An 18,306-nucleotide genomic window follows, 5' to 3' on the forward strand; every position below is an offset into this window, starting at 1 on the left:
TAAATTCAAATCCTTCTAATTCACACCATTAGACATGCAATTTCACAACAAACACATAATCAAGTAGCACATAACAATGCAATTAGATGACTACATTATCCTCACCTTAGAAAGTTTGGTCCTCCAAACTTGTGTTATTACATCGCAAATCAAATTTGGGTCCTATTTATCATTTCATTTTCTTATTGCCCCACTAATTCCGCTTTTTTATATGGTAATACAGAAGGTCAATCAAATTTTCTATAGTCAAAACCCATGAGCACAATAATCCGACAAGTGAACAAGTAACGTTTCTCAGTCCTTCCTAGAATTTTAATAACATAAGGCAACACATTTCACTAAAGCTTCATACAATTCCCATATGTCTTCTACGTAAGTCATTTATGCAGTTCACAATTCTCATTTCCCATAGTACTAATTGCATAATATGCTCATACTGAAACAGTCAATCGTAAGACATGAAATGCACATGCGTCCAAGTAGTCAGGGTTTACAATCAAAGCCCATAGCACCACATTTACGTTGTAGTAGCACAGAAGCAACCGTTTTCTAATTAATTAATCCCATGGTAGTCAACGTAGTACCCAAGCAATCATTCTTTAACATAATACACATGTTCTCAATCTGTTGGCAATACGAGTTTAAGTATCATTCATAACCAAATAGTCTGCTGTTAGTAGTGTACATAAGATTCTCAAAGCAAGGTAAATGTTCAAATCATAGTAAAGTTCTCGGTATATCAAGTTCTGTAGCAGCATAACCCGATCACGATATTCCCAAAAACGCAAGGTTCCAAATGTAGTAGTGTTAAGCATCAACCCAAAACAAGGGAGGTATTAACTGATGGTGGTTTTAACCGACAACCCGAGAAAGGGATAGTATCATCATCTCGAAGAGGGGCCAGTATTAATCGAGTGGTGTTAACCATCAATCCAAAAAGTGGGACAGTATTAACTGATAAAAAAAGTTGTATTCAAATGTTGATGTGAATAGATTGTAGCCAAGTAATGCAACAATGTGATAGTTATAACCATGCAAATGATATGCTACTGCAATTGAGAATTGAAGAATTTTCTTTTCTTTTTCTTTTTGAAAGTGTACAAAGAGGTACAATGTAGCCGGTTTCTCTTGCTCCTTGGAGGGGTTTAGTCTCCTCAGATACAATAGCCCTACAGTTCGAACTTCCATGGTTCTGAATCTGGTTTCACAAGTTCAATATGAAATAGAAAAACACAAATGAGAGTCCAAGTCCAGCAAATCTTAGAAAATCTATTTATCATCAGATATGCCAAGAATGGACTGCATTGCCAGATTTTAGAGTCGCCACCTAAATATTTTTGCGAAATTTAGGAAACCCGTGACTCATACCAAAGGCCACTTGTCTGTCATAACTAAGGTATCTCGACTCGGGAACTTAGGTATGAGAGGGGAAGATCATGAATTGAGCACTCCACTCATCGATCAAAGATCGGCCTCTACTTATCATGATGTGATTTTTATGGATAGTATATACTCATGTTCTGATTTATTATGCTAACTTACTAGGTGAGACACAAGTATAGACTATGTCACATACTTCAGAATGCTTTGATTTCATGTTTATTTGAAAAGGGTTTTGAATATCTGCTACTTGAAAAAGTGAGCTCATATGTACATTAATCAAAGTCATCCCATCTTAAGCGAAATAGCCTTCATCCACAGGCATTCAAAGAGGTATATCAAATAAGCATTTAGCCTCATGGTAATATGCTTGATATGACAACACAAACACACATGCAATATGCTAAAGCGAGAAATGTTCACCTAGTACTCAACCGAGGCAAGCCAAAGAGACGAAAATAATTTAAAAAATGCATGCTTTACTATAAAAGTGACTAATGTAACACGTACGAAATGCAACTACTAGGTTTAGTTTATTTAACATGTCATATGGATCAACTCAAAGCATGCGACAACGCATGTATTCAAGTCAGTAGGACATGATGACAATGTTAAAATGATGAACTGAACCCAATGCATGCAAAAATGGATATAACACATGGTAATAATATGGAACGAAAAATATGGTGCTATCATGATAAGCATATAAACAAAAGGGAGAAAGAAATTGGGGTTGGAAGTATACAAATATTACAAGTGTGACAAATTTACCCTCACAGAAGAGGGTCCGATTGAATGTCCTAATTAACCTAATTATTACAACACCAAATGAATTAACTAAATTAACTAGCTATTACAAATTCGAGTGATGCCAACTAATTAATTACACATACTAATATTAAAGCGCTAATTTAATGCACTTGAACGGGAGATGATGAGCCACATGTGCACAATCGAGAACATCCTCCCAAAAACCTCTCTATTTGCTGCCAGATTCTGCTTTGTTTGTAGTCAGAAAATTATTCTATTTTGGCCTCAGATTCTACTCTGTTCTACTATAAAAATGCCACTGCCTGTACAAAATGAAGGGTCGGCTAGCCTGAGAGAGTGGTTGGTCGTATTGAATGGTGGCCGGCTGGCCACTGCTTTTGGGAAATGCCCTATTGCCACAAAGTTGAAACAGGGCAAAAACAGAGTTTTTCTAGGATATGGTTATCCTCTCCGCCTTTCCCTATCATGAAGATGATCAAGGAAGGAGTAGATTCGATTCACAAGTCATCAATTGTCGCAAATTTGTTGTGTGATGATGTTAGAACCGATAAGACAAAAGCTCAATAAATTAAACAAGAGATAGATAATACCTCCTCCCTATCATGGAGTTACCTCAAGGGAATGGGTAGACATTGCTTCATGAATCATTGAACATCACTAAAAAGTATGCAATGATTCAAGATGCAATAGATTCAATGTAACGTCCAATTGAACCTAACCCAATTTTATTACTCCAATTTTATTAGCCCTTTCACATTACCTTTCCATTTCTTATCTTTTCTTCTTTTTTGTCCAAAAGTGATGAATACGTCCATTAAGTCCAAAAGCAATAAAGAATAGCAAGCATGACTTAACCCGAGAAATGAACTTTTTAAGCCCTTTTCTACAGGGAAAATTACAAAGGAAGAATCAAACTCATTTACAAGCGATAATGAATTTTAAGTCAAACCCAAAATGAGTGATAATGACTCCAAATCCAAACTTGATAAGAAGCTATAATGATACTTTCCTTTGTGATTTCCAATGGTCTAACTAGAAAGTCCCTTAGAAGCAATGCACCAGCATAAAGAGAAGTATTAAACGAAAGATCACACTTAGCATAAGAGAGATGTAATGCCCTAGTAATGAACCTCTGAAGAGATTAAATCATTTAGCATGAAAGGTCTTTTTCTTATGCCTTGGGCGGTAATCTTTTGTTTGATTCAACTCTTTAATCAAAAGAAGCGAAGAATGGAGAGAGGTTGCAGAGATGATTATGCAAAGGTGATTATTACAAAAGTGTGAGTATTTACATGAAAACTATGTAAAGAAAACTATCAACTCAAATGGATTGGTGGCTATGGCCTAAACACCCAAATCCATAAGGACTTACAACAACACAACTGTAGTATTCAAAGCAAAAATTAAATAAACACACTGAACAGCCCCTAAATAGCACAAAACAGAGCTGAAAATCATTTTGAAACGGGTAGAAAACTTGAACAAAAATGAAAAGAAACAAGCCTAGTGAGCAAGCCAAAAAAGGGTGGCTAGCCCCTCTATCTTTGGAACTTTAATTCACATATTTTTATCCTTTGAAAACAGTCCAAAATAGTGTATAAACAGAGTAAAAAGAATGAAAAGAGTAGTATAAACAAAGGAGAAGATGGCCAAAGCTTATACCTCTTGAAGAAATGATGCTCTTGGTTAAGCAAACTTGATTCAAAGCACTCTTAAGTCTCTGAAAGTGAGCTCAAAATCTCAGTAGAAAGATTCAAGTTTGAGCTCCAAAGGTGTATCTATCTTGTATCTATAATTGAGAGGGTAGAGAAGATGGCTTGGATTTCACTAAGCTCTTGAATCAATTTTTTTCAACCCCAAAACTTGAGGGCAGGCCTTCTATTTATAGAATTTGACCTTCTCACGTTAGAAATAATTGTATAGGGACAATTGGTGCAAAACATGGGCATAGGGACAGCTGGTAGTTGTAAAATATCTACTGTCACTGAACATGGTCGGCCGACTATGAGGAGGGATGGCCGGCCAATCAAATCTGGCCTTCCAGCCATCGGTTGGCCTGTAGTTGTTTGGGTGGTTAGGCTAAATGAAAAGTGGTTTTGATCAAAAAAAGGGTGTAAGGTTCAGGCTTGAAGGGTTTTTGAAGCTCAAAAGCGAATTCCTTTTGCTAAAGATTCGAACGATTGTTCAGTGTAACGTTTCATCATTGCGTACTCGGAACAAAGCGCCTAAGTCTTAAGGGTGGTCAAAATGGGGTGTCTACTATTGCCCCTCTGTGACAGAGCTCGAAGTCATGAAATGACGTGAGTGAATATCAATGCCCATAGATGACCCATTTGACAAGGCCGTAAGACTTGGGCAAGCAATCAAAATGTAAATGCAATTGGTTGAACTTGAAAGTTGCCTACGTATCCCTTTGCAATGAATTAAACCAGCGTAGTTCAAGGGCAAGATGCAATATGATATGGACAAGGAATGCAATTAGAAGCTGGACTTACATGCTTCGAGAAGCAGATTATTTTGAAAATCCATGATCATGCAAGATAATGCAATGAGCAATAACCAGATAACAATATATGAATGAAACAAGCCTCAAGCTTAAATCAAAACAAATCTAACCGTGCCTCACACGAAAAGAAGTAAGCAAACAACAATTCTAAACACGTTCCACGTGAAAGAAGGAAAAACGGTACAACCAACAGGCGTATCTCACCGTGTTTCATACGGTCAAAGGGAAGGTTATAACCAGGTAAAAACGTCTTAACGTGTTTCATGCGAAAGGCCGGAAAGGTGGCATAACCAATAGGCATATCTTACCGTATTTCATATGGAGAGAGAGAAGGTTTTAACTAGGGAAAAACAAAGATGGTGTAACTAACAGGCATATCTCAACATATTTCATAGGGAGAGAGAGAAGGTTTTAACCGGGAAAACAATGGCGGTGTAACCAACAGGCGTACCTCAACGTATTTCATATGGAGAGAGGGAAGGTTTTAACCGGGGAAACAAGAGTGGTGTAATCAACAGGCGTATCTCAACGCATTTTATACGAAGAGAGGGAAGGTTTTTTAACCAGGGAAAGATGTGAGGCCAAACTACGTTTCACGCAGAGAGGATGTGAGACAAAAGGTACAAACCAAACTACGCTTCATGCAGAAGGGTAAGGCGTACAAGCCAAACCACACTCATGTGACAAGGGTGAACACAATAAATGAAAAGCATAATGCACGTGGATGCAACATAAGGCAATATAATTACTGTGGTTGATGCAAAAAACAATGCGATGCATGTTCCATGCAACATAATAGGCAACAAAATTGAAAAGATAAACAGAAAGTGGTGGTTTTGAAAACACCTCATAAAGATCTCCGACTTACAGCTCGGAGGTCATCAAAAGCTCAGAAAAGTATACAACTTGCTCAAACTTGAGATAGGGGCATTTTCCCATTTCGAAGAAATGATGGGACAGGGAATGGCACATCCAGAATGCAATTTCGGAATTTTTTAAAGTCGAAGCAAACCCAAATTCTTCAATTTTCCACTTTATGATGCATATAAAATCAAACATGCACAAAATAAGCAAGGCCTCAGCAAAAAATCAACTCTGGACCACTTTGAGGAGTCGGCCAGCTACAACAAAGGGATGACCTGTCAAAAGGTTGGACGGTTGGCCACCTATAGTGACTTCGGGGGTAGTTTTAGGTTTTTACACCCAAAGCTCTTTAAAACATAACAATGGCTCACTTTTTCATACCTACACCTTCCGAAAACACCATTCCTCTCTCTCTAGGCTCTTTCTTTCTTTAGATTTTCACTTTACGAGCGTTACACAACGATTTACGCAAACTTTATTCGTAAAACCTATTTAGCCCTCTGTAGACCCGACTTTCTTCGCGCTCCCCCCTTTCGAAGAAGGCCCGAATTGGTCACTACAGTTCGGACTCCTGTCACGATTCTAAATCTAATCTCACAAAGTGCAATGTAAGACTGATAAATCACCAAAGAGTCCAAATCTGACAAATCGTTTTGAAAAATCAATTTTGAATCAAAAAGCTCCAAACATAGACTGCTTTGCCAGATTACAGAGTCACCACCTAAATATTTTATTTTTGGAAAATTTAGGAAACCTTAACTCGTGCCAAAGGCCAGGTGTCTGTCATCACCAAAGTTGCTTCGGCTCGGGAACTTAGGTACGAGAGGGGATGGTCCTGAAATGAGCACCCCCGCTCGCCTGATCAAAGGATCGGCCTCTACTAAACATGATATGTTATTTGATAAACACATGTGTTCTTATTCCAGTTATTAGTTAATTTTACTACGTGATGCGCACAGCATACAAGTATAGACTCAATCACGAGAATTGGAACAAATCAACTCATGTTTGTTTTTGAAAATGGTTTGAAAATGCTACTCGTAAGTAGGTTAAAGCACGGATTTGCCACCCTCAAGGGGGCTTTAAAACATGATTTTGCCACTTCGCAAAGTGGGCTTAAAACTCACAATCATCGAGTTGTTCCAATTCAGGCAATCAAGCCTTCACCCACAAGCATTCATGTAGTTATAGCAATTAAGCAAATAGCCTCATAGCAAGCATGCTGTCATGGCAACACTCACACTCATGCAAGGATGCTAAAGCGTAAACACTTACAGTGTACTCCAAGCCAAAACAGAAAATTAGTTAGAAATTATGCATGATCCTAACTATGTTAAATGCCTAATGCAACACATGCAAAATGCAACTAAATAGGCTCGGCTATCTAAGATGGCATGTGAATGCAACAATTTCAAGCAAGTATTGAAATACAATGCAGTTTGAATGATGCACCGAGCCTGGTGCATGCAATACAAATGAATGATGCAAACATGCAAGCATAAGGTATGTTAATCAAAACGTACCCTAATCGAACCACTGAAAGCAGATAAATAAAAGGGAGAAAGACGTGGGGTTAGAAGACATGCACACACACACGCACCCTTATTACAACATTGCGCCCTCTCGACGGAAGATCTGAATAAACAAACTAAGCTAATTATTACAAACCAATTAAATAACTAACTCTAGCTAACTAATCATTACAATCCAAATTGAAACAAATAGCTATGCTAAGCTAATTAGAATATTACAAAACAAATCAAATGACTAGTTACACGAACTAAACATAAGCGATGAAATGGCCTCGCGGGCGAGGGAGGCATGCATGCTCGATTGGCGCCATCCCGGAAATCCATTGTTTTGCCGTCAATTGCTTCTATTTGCACTTGCCTTGGTTTCTGAACATTGAACCAACCTCCACACTATTTCTGCTCCAAAACAGGATCATTTCTGCACAAAAATGGGCTAATGGCCGATCGGCCACAAAAAGTGGCTGCCGGCCACCTTGACTGGCCGGTCGGCGAGTGAAAGTGGCCGGTCAGCTACTTGAACTGGTCGGTCGGCCACCTACTGTTCCAGATTTCTGGTTTTCCTGCAACAGAGGGCAATAGAGGCACAACAATGTATTTGCAAGAATATGTATGCATTGCCACACTCCTCATCATGCCTCAAGCTCAAAGGAGAGTGACACTCGGCTCTCAAGCCACCAACCAATCATCTCAATGCATGGTGGCCCGGAAACCAAGCTTGCATAAGCTTAGTGAATGCACAAACAATACACAAAGAGCCTCCACCCCTATCATGCATGATCAAGGGGGTTGGCGACCAAGAAATGTTACACATTCCATCACTCTGAGTATGAAACGTCCCACATTTCTTGTGTTTGGATTAACGTCCGATCCAAACACAATGCAATGCAAACAACATGCTTTTCTTTCACATGTTTTACTTTGCTCAATTCTTGTTTACACATTTTTCATTACCAAGCCATTCCTTAATTGGTTAAGTCCAATGTGCAAGTCCTCTAAGGAGAGCAGGTCAACCAAGAGAATGGTTTAAGGCATAGGAGAGACCATGCCTTTGACTAGGAGGAACCCTCAAGAGAGGGTTAAAGCCATTTAAGCACAAGTCTCAATCCCAAGCTTAAAAACAATCTTAAGGCCAAACAATTCCCAAATGAAATGGAAAAATGAAGAAATGAGGGAGGTGGCAGACATTCAGTGTTGAAATGGCATGCTAAAGACCTTAAAGCATGCAAGCAATACAAGCATAACATGTTGAGGGTCAAAAACATCAAAGCTAGTAAGGAGCATTACACAAGAGGCATGCAATACATAGCCTAAATAACCAAATCAGCTCTGGACAAAGCTCAATCATGTCAAATCAGAGGTCAAAACATGCTGAAATGGTAGCATGAAAAGTAAGAAACTCATGCTCATGTATTGTCTCATAAACAAGGCATATAGCACAACTCTCAAAAGCTATGAAAGAGTGAAATATGTGAGAGTGTGACTACACTATATACACTGAAATTACATGGTAAATGATGCCAAAACATGCAATCATCACATACACAACATGTTAAGGGCCCCAAAACTCAAAGCTAGTCAAGGCCATTTACATTACAACCATGCAAGGCAAGCCTCAAAGGACCAAGACCACTCAAAATAGAGTTAAAGCATGTTAAAATTTGATAAAAAACATGCTAAGATAAAGCTAACACAAGCTGAAATGATAGGCCAACTCATTAAACATGTTAAGCTAGTAAGCAAGATTACACTACAAGTGTAAGAAGCAAGCAACAAGTGACTTAATCAACCAAAAATAGAGTTAAGTAGGTCAAAAAAGTCACAAAAACATACTTGAACTAAGTTTCAAAAAGGTAGAAACACATGCTCATTTGGTAGACCATTAACACATGCAAACAAGACAAGAGGAGAGGGGACCACCCCCTCCCATTTTGGACCTCAAAATCACCTTTCCACCACTAAAATTCTTCCGGAATACAGTGGTTGAAGGGCCAAAAAGAGATGGATTCAAAAGCTTTAAAGGATGGCCAAAAAGGCTAGCAAATAAGCAATGAAAGAGGGTGGACCACCCTTAACTCCAAAAATGACTCAAACCAACATTTTTAACACTTAAAAATAGAGGTTTTTTTTAGTTGACAACTAGGCCAAAATAGCATGCAAAGGTGGCCCAAAGTAGTACACAAAAACAAGCTTAAAAGGGGTAAAACCTTACCCTTGAAGCACAACAGCTAAAAGGCAACTTCTGAGCCAAACACCAGCTTTAGGAGGTCCAAACAAGCCTTAAGGAATCTCAGCTCCAAGGTCAAGATGTTTGGCTAAGGGGGTTGTGTGCAAATATGTGAAGAACACTCACTTTCAAGCACAATAGAGCACAATATATAGAGAGAGGAAGAGAATTCTAGAGAGAGAAAAATTTAGCTCTTAAATTTTCTGAACCCTTCTAAAGGCAGAGGAACCTCCCCTTATATAGAGCAAGCAAGAAAAAAGCTTGCTTCATCCCTCTATACACGTGTATAGAGGATGTAGTCAGTGAGCAATAGCTAGCTCAAAAGATCTGAAAATACCTGAAAAATGAGAAAATTGGCCGTCGGCCACTTTAGGTGGCCGGCTGGCCACCTCCCCTAGCCAACCGGCTACTTCAAGTGGCTGGCAACGAAGAAAAGTGGCCGGCAAGTGCCAAAAGTGGCCGGCAATGCCTTCCCCCCCCCCTCCCCCAAGCAAGAGGCAACAAGGTTTGGCCCAAAAACAAGGCCAAAACACATAGTGTTAAGAGGCTCAAAGACAAGGCACTCAGCCGAGAACTTCAAGCGCTCGAGATAAGCACAAACATGCGCAATCATCGCGCGCACAAACGATGACGTCCGAGTCTTAAGGTCAGTAAAAAATGGGGTGTCTACTGTTGCCCCTGTTTGACAAAACTTGAAAGTCATGAAATGATGGGAGTGAATGTCAAAGCTCAGAGACGACCCATTTTTGACAAGGCCGAAGACTTAGACCAACAGGCAAGATAAGAAACTAAATGCACAAGCAGGCAGGGGAAAAATGCAAATGACATGCACAAAGAAGAACATAAATTATGATCATGCAAAGAAAGCTGTAATGAAGCATCGAGATGCAAATGTTGTGCAAAGAAATGCTGCAGCAAACTCGTACATAAGCAAGTAAGCAAACACGCTATGCGTGGGAACAACAAACCGAACTACATTTCATGCAAAAAGGATGTAAGAAAATTGTGCAATCCTGACTGCGCCTCACACAGAAAAGGATAAAGAACAACAACCAACGTCGGGCGCACCCGAGGCGGCAAACAAGATCTCGACGCGTGGCACACACGAAGAGAGAAGTGGTGCGAACCCAAGGGCACACCCTAAGGTTCCGAACTAACAAAGCACACAATCACAATTGAAACACATACAACTATTATGCAAACGAAACAAAAAGCGGTATAAGCATCGAGATCCGTCTAGATGCATTTAACCAAAGCATCCTAACGCGCCACGCACAAGAGGGAAAAGGGAGCGATGCACACACCGAAGGGTGGTATAAAAAACGGGCACACGGCCCAAAGTTTCTAACCAAAGGGGTGGTATAAGCGGCGGACACACGGTCCAAACACTGCTAACCAAAAGGGGTGGTATAAACATTAGGCACACGACCTAATGTCTCTAACCAAAAAGGTGTCGGTGTAAACACCGAGCGTACCCGAGTGTTTCTAACCAACGCAAGGTATAAACGTCGGGCACACGACCCAAACGCTTCTAACTAGAGGAGTGGTATAGACATCAGACGCACAACCCAATGTTTCTAACCAACAAGGTGGTATAAGCGTTGAGCACACACCCCAAACGCTTCCAACCGAAACAAGGAATAAGCGTCGAGCACTTGCCCCAAACGCTTCTAACCGAAACAATGTATAAGCGTCGAGCACATGCCCCAAACGCTTCTAACCGAAACAAGGTATAAGCGTCGAGCACACGTCCCAAATGCTTCTAACCAAGGAGGGGTATAAGCGTCAGACACACGGTCCAAACGCTTCTAACCGAAACAAGGTATAAGCGTCGAGCACATACCCCAAACGCTTCTAACCAAAAAGGTGTCGGTGTAAACACCGGGCGTGCCCGAATGTTTCTAACCAACGAGGTGAACGATGTAAGCATCGGGTGTACCCGAGTACTTCTAACCAACGAAGAGTTAAAAGAGAGGAATCATTTTACCTGGAATTTCTCTAAATGAACCATACATACAATATCGTCCGGTCACGCCAGCTTTGAATGAACCGTACATACAATATCGTGCCTGCATAAGAAAGAAACTTAACAGGTACAATGCAATACAATGCATGTTCTATGTGAGATTCACAGCATGACACAATGCTTAGCGAGGCATGTTTCACGCACATCATGCGGAGAATGAAACGAAAGCATATCTTATGCAACAAAACATGGAGCATATTCTATGCAACACCGAATGCATGCACAATGCAACGGGTACGAACAACTTCTATATGAATATGGGCATGCGCAATGCAATACAACATGACATGCATATTCTATGCAGTATAGAAACTTGGGTAATGCAATGTGTTGCATCATACGCATTTTGTGCTCAATGACAACGATGCACATGCAATGCAACATCGATAGCATGTTCAATGCGAAACATCGAATAAAGAAATGCGTGTCTGAAAAAGACCGATTCAGTTGCAACCTCCGATTTACCTCTAGGAAGAGTTATAATGTATTTCAAAAAGGATACACCTCGTGCATGCCGGCCGAAGATGAGTCATGCATCGAAGACATGAGTTGAAACTCCCACGGAGACATTTTGTGCTGACAAGCGGACTTTTATTGCACTTTCTAAAGAACCAAGGGCTCAAAACAATCCTGAAAACATATAGGGAGTACACTGGAATCTTGCCGGCCACCCTGGAAGCATGCCGGCGACTTGCCATATCTGCCGGTGACTTAAGTGGCCGGTCGGCCAGAAAAATTGGCCGGTCGACTAGTTGCAAAAATTCGGGGTAGTTTTGTCCATTTGCATTCGGATCTTCAAAACCACAACTCCAAATCACTTTTGCTCACACATACAAAGCCGAAATTCCTTCCTCCTTGCTCCCAAATACTTTTCCTTCTCAGATTCGTGCCCCACACGCGTTTTCCAACGCCCCTCGCGAAGTTGATTCGCTAAAACTCTTCGGTCCTCTTTACTTTGAACTGAACAAAACTTGTTTTTGGAGCTTTTTCCTCCATTTTCACCATTTGAGGTATGTTTCCCCCAACTTTATCTTGAGTTTGGTGCCCTTTTCTCGGGCTTTGACTTTTTTGACTTTTTCTCTTCCCGAGAGTTGACTTTTGTTGACTTTTTGCATTTTTTTGCCCATTTTGCTCATTTTTTCACCCTCTTTGCAGATGGCAGATGACGCGCCACACGACGGGGTTTTCCCATGGATGGAGGAGGAGCCAGATATCATACCGTTGCCGTCCAAAATTCAGCCCTTCGATCTGGCGACGTACCATCCTGAGGTACACATACTGCCGCCTAGCACAGTTCGACACTTCACTGGATTCGCGCGACGCACACCGGTAGATCTTTTACTACGGGAGCCGGAGTCTCACCTGTCTCACGACACGCTTGAGGTATATACTACACTCTTTACATTTTTCGCGATGCGCTGTACATTTCTTGCAAAGCTCGCACTTTTGCACTGTATTTCATCTGCTTGTTCTAAACATACGTACATACTGTATTTCTACTCTTTCTGAACACACATACACACTGTATTCCTGCCCATTCTAAACACACATACACACTGCATTTCTACCCATTCTGAACACACATACACACTATTTTTTTGCCCATTCTGAACATGCAGGTTGACTCTCGTTTCACCCGTGGGTACGGATCCACCACGACGAGGGAGTGGTACCTGGAGCTCCCTAATGGCGTGTGCCAGATTGTTGATGAGGCGGGGTTTGGCCTATTCTGCACGGGGCTCTCGCGCCTATTTGCGAGTAGGACCATCTTAGGCGGATTGGTAGAGAGATGGTGGGACACCACCAACTCCTTTCATTTCTCTACCACGGGAGATATGACCATGACCCCGTACAACTTTGCCATGCTGACAGGCCTTGAGGTGGGAGGCTAGCCAATCCTATACGACTCCGACATGGGCGAGTGGGAGGCTACTTGGACTTATCTATTGGCAGCACATCCGCCTACTTACCGCTCATCAGGCTTGGTTCGGTATACTTGGTTCACCGACCACTTCAGAGGGGGAGAGCCTGAGACGATCGAGGCAACAGAGTAGTACGCTCGAGGTTTCCTCATGTTCCTCTTCAGCACTACTTTGTTTGCCGACAAGGGGAACACTGTTGGACTATATCTGTTGGGCGCTTTAGTGGACCTATCCCAGGTTTAGTGGACCTATATCTGCTGGGCGCTTCAGTGGACCTATCCCACTGATTAGGGGGGCATTGGCCTTGCTACACTCTACTGCTATATGAGCTCGACCTCCTGCAGGAGCAGGAACATACTGGGTGGCTATTGAAGAGCCTGGGAGGTATGTTTTACTTTTCAACTTTACATTTCTGTTATGCTTCTGCTTTGCACTTTCTATACACTGCACATATTGCACACATTGCACACTACACATATAATCTGCTTTCTGCCTTGCATCTGTACTTTCTGCGTTCTGCATTATCTGTATTTTGTATTCTCACTGCCATTGTCCTGTTTTTCACAGTTGTGGGTATACGCCTACTTCCCAGCGCTTGCTCTCGAGCTAGAGGTTGAGCCACTGCCCGAGGTACCCTACTCGCATCGGTATGATGGTAGATGCCAGCCGAGGGCCTGGGAGACCCTCCCATACTTGCGCCAATATTTTGACACCGTAAGGGTGACCGAGGTAACTCAAAACCAACAGATTTTGTTTTCGGCCTTACTTCATTTTGCGTATCTACTAGGAACTAATGCACTTGTTGTCTACAAATTACATGGCAACCTTGGGCAGCGATACCGGAGTTTGCCCGATTTCATTTTGTTGGAGCTCGAGGTGCTTCCAGATACCGACTCCTGCTTGAGGGGCTAGTAGGTCGAGCCTGGTTTCTCGGAGAGCGCTTCATGCGCCAGATACTGGGCTTGCCCTCACAGTCGGTTCCTTTACCACCTTCACTATCTATGCAGGACACAAAGAGTCTCTCCGTTCAGGAGCTTACTGACTTGATACGAGGCACAGACGCAGACCGATTCATTGGGGAAGCGGACTACACGACCTACATCCAGGTGTACCTTATGCCTCCATTGGCAGGCGTTCGTGCTTCCACAGGGAGGACAGCTGATATCGCGTCATCGAGCAGGGCTTGGACGACAGGAGCTCCCTCGATGAGTAGGGCTCGGGCAGCAGATGCCCCTTCGACGAGTAGGGCTCGGGCACCGAGGGGTGAGACTAGAGGGATGCCTTCTACTAGGCAATGTATTAGATGGCCCAATCTGCCGACTGAGCTGACCAGTTGGCGGATCTCTAGAGTGCCTTATCAGATTCCACTTGAGCCCCCATTGCCTGATCATCGATATGTCAGGACACCTAGCTCACCACCGGTATACTTTACGGTTTTCATGCATTTCATTTTAGTCTCACTCAAATTCTTATTCATCCATGGACTAATGATTTCAACTTTGCATTTGCAGCCCTCCGCAAAGTATGTCAAGGGATTACTCCTGGTGATGGACATATTTGAGAGCATGATCATGCGGAGAGAGAAAATGCTGACCTCTCATGGCATTCCGGTACTCTTCAGTTTTCTTGCATTTATTATACTTCTGCTGACATACTGAAGCTGAACACCTCATTGCACTTATGCACTAATACATTCACTGTAGCTAATTTCTGCATATACTCTGCATAACATACTTACATCTGATACATACACTGTAGCTGATGTATTCAAACTGTCTTTTCAGATCACACCTCTTCAGACAGGACCATCAAAGCCTCCTCGAGTGGCAGAGAGAGAGATGCCGGTACACAGTCGAGGGAGACGTCGGGACCCTGTTATGCACGATGACGATGACGAGTCTAGTGAGGATGAGGAGCTAACGAGTCCTCAGTCAGAGTCATCTGCAGGTGGGGGGAAGGGCACCAAGTCAGGTTCTGAGGGTGGCGGCAATGTCGAGGATAGCTCTGAGGAAGGGAGCGGAGGTGGCTCTGGTTCCAGCTCCGGCTCCGGCTCAGATTCGGACGGTGGCACCGACGACGATGGTGCAGAGTCTGCTTAGCCGAGGAAGAGGATGAAGAGGGCCTCTCAATCCTGAGCTGGATGGCACCGATTCAGATGGTTTTTAACTTTATTTCTCTTTTTGCTAGTAGTGTTAACACATTGTACAGCCTTAGGCAGTTTTCTTTTCTTTAAAACTTGTACTTTTGTAAAGAGAAATCAGGATGGAATGAAAATAGCTTTTTGATTCAAAAGTGTTGTACTTTTTATATTCTGAGCATCGCATCGCACAGCATGGAAATGGGTTTTGAAGGAAATTGAACATTTGTTTATTGCAGAGTCAGGTAGTGAACTGACGTAACAAGCAAAGTAAGGCAACTTAAAGAACAACTCGATAAACAAAACAACGACAACTCGATAAATGAATTACAACAAACTTGATAAGCAAAGAACAACAAACCTAATAAGCAAATTGCAACAAACTCAATAAGCGAATTGCAACAACTCGATAAACAAATACAACTGTTAAACAGAACAGCAGGACGCATCCGAAGTAGAATAAAACTCAGGTTTTCAGCATCCTCAGCACACAGGAAGGCTAAAGGCTCTTTGCTGCAGACAAGGGGTGGCTGCCGGCCACTTTTTATTTCTGCCGGCCACTTTTTCTCACTATCGGCCAGTAAAAGTGGCCGGTCGGCTACTTGAACTGGCTGGTTGGCCAATTATTTTGAGAATCTCCAGATTACTGCCACTTGTTCTCCGCCCAGTGCCTTATCTTCTACAAAAGCTCCAGCTTCGAGGTTTCTTCATCTCAGCCCTGTTTTTGCCCCTAAATTGAGGCATTCCTTGCCAAAAAACTCTCGACTTGGATTGCGAACTTGGATGGCTCAGAAAAGTTAAATTTTTGGGGTTTCGGGCTAAACGCACTATTCCCGCTAAGCCATACTCCGTCGTGTTTTCCATTCCTCCATGCCGCGGCAAGATGTTGGAACCCGGTTATGTACGTGTTTAGCTTTGGCAGACAAGAGCTGTGTCCAACAATTGAAGAGTTTCAAGCTTTGATGGAGTCCCGGCACGATGAGGAGATCTTTCTTCAGTCTCGTTTTGGCCACATCGAAGCTTTGGGAAGGATGTGCTGGCTCACCCTACATGATGCTTGGTCTTTGGTGCACAAAGGGGAGTTAAACATCCCCAATCTCATTTATCGATTTTCTGACGTCGGCGACTGCAGCGACCACTTTTGGCAAAGTTTTCGGCAACACGGGCTTTGTTTGTGCATGTTAGCACATTTTCTGCTTGCCCCGGGCTTCGGAGGGTCTAGCATTCATTTAATTGAAGTTTCCCAAGGCTTAAAAGAAGGCAAAAGCTGTATCGGCATGACACTAGCAGAAACTTTGATAGGCTTGGATGCTTTCCACCACAGAGAGACAACCAAGTTTGCGGGGAGTCCACTACTGTTAGAGGCAATGTTTTCCACCCTTCTCACATGTATTTCTCACATCACTCGGCCCTCAGGCTCTGTTTTTCTCTCAAAACCCTTTCTCACTATTCTCTCCACGCATACATCTCTATTCTTTAATCTCTCTTATTTTTCATCCCTCCCCAGATATGGCTGATGGAGAAACTAAAAGTAGTGGACGCTTGCCCAACATATTTAGCATGCGGCTATTTCTTCTGCCCTCGGTTAGTTGACTTCTCAAATGAGGGATGGTGGTGCCACTGGATGTGTAGCAAGTCTGCTGTTGACATCGCTTGGCGATGCCCCTGACTTGATTACCGGAGATGAGCTACAGCATGTCCCGGCAGCCTAGGATTTAGTTGGTTGGCTTGACATACTGTGTCCTCTACTTCCCATTTCCGATTCCCACATCAGTTTGGCCATGACCAGACTTGCCCTGAAGAGGGTATAGAGTACCCAGCTTCATTTCTTATCCGAGGCTCATAGCTAGCTCGGTATGCCACATCATGGAGAACAAGAGAACTTCTGGCCCCCACTCCCACCTTCAGTTGTGCCCTTTCTAGCGAGTGCATAACTTTGCTTAAGGATGAGGCACAAACCGGGCCTACTTTGGCATCAGAAGTTTCTACCAGCTCTGGGAGGGGACGTAGGAACACCTGACTATGCCCTGAGTTTATTGCTTTAATCTGTACTTTCAAGTTTTCTTTTTGAATGTAATAAAAAACAACTTCAATTTGTATCAAGAGTAGGAGAACTATGTATTGAAATCAATGAATTTGAAGGTTGTGGGTACTGAAAATTTTCCGTTTAGTCCAGAAATGGTCTAAGTTGTAAAAAGATTAATTTGACTAAAATCAACTTTTATTAAAACTTTTCAAAACCATTTTCGATATGGATCACAACTGGACTGAGATGTACAGCCCCAGATCCAATCAACTGGAAAGTTGCCCCTAGTCTGAATAGCACTGCACTGGAGATTACAACCGAGCTCTTGAATGCAGAATAGACAAAGATGACCATCATGATTACATGGACACAGCTGATTTGGAGGTGGTTGTGGCTGGACTTCAGAATGAAGTTGCCTACGTATCCCAAAGATGGGACTCAAGTCTTACGTAGTTTGGTTCAGGTTCACTCGTGTATTAACACTCTCCTTTTGCGCTCTAACTTTTGCCAAGGCCGCCCTTTCTAGGTTTTCAACCTTGCGAGCTCAATTTTTCTATTTTCAAATTTTTCATGCTCTAACTTTTGCCTAGGTCGCCCTTTCGGGTTTTCGACCTAGTGAGCCATTCAGGGATAGTATTTCTTCAACTTGTCCATGTCGATCGGCTGGGAGAACTCTAGGCCATCTAGGTCCATAAGCACGATAGCTTCACCCGACCAGATTGACTTGATGATGTAAGGACTAGTCCAATTAGGTCTGAACTTGCCCCTAGGGTCGTGGATGGGAGCTCGGTTGTCTTTGAGCACCAAATCCCCTTCCTTCAAATTCCTAGACTTAACCTTCTTGTTGAAAGCACTGGCAATTTTTTGTTGATAAACCTAGACATGATACAGTGCTTTCAATCTTCTTTCGTCGAACAA

This window comes from Camellia sinensis, chromosome 11 (assembly GCF_055761805.1).
Source record: "Camellia sinensis isolate YWXY chromosome 11, ASM5576180v1, whole genome shotgun sequence".
NCBI lineage: Eukaryota > Viridiplantae > Streptophyta > Magnoliopsida > Ericales > Theaceae > Camellia > Camellia sinensis.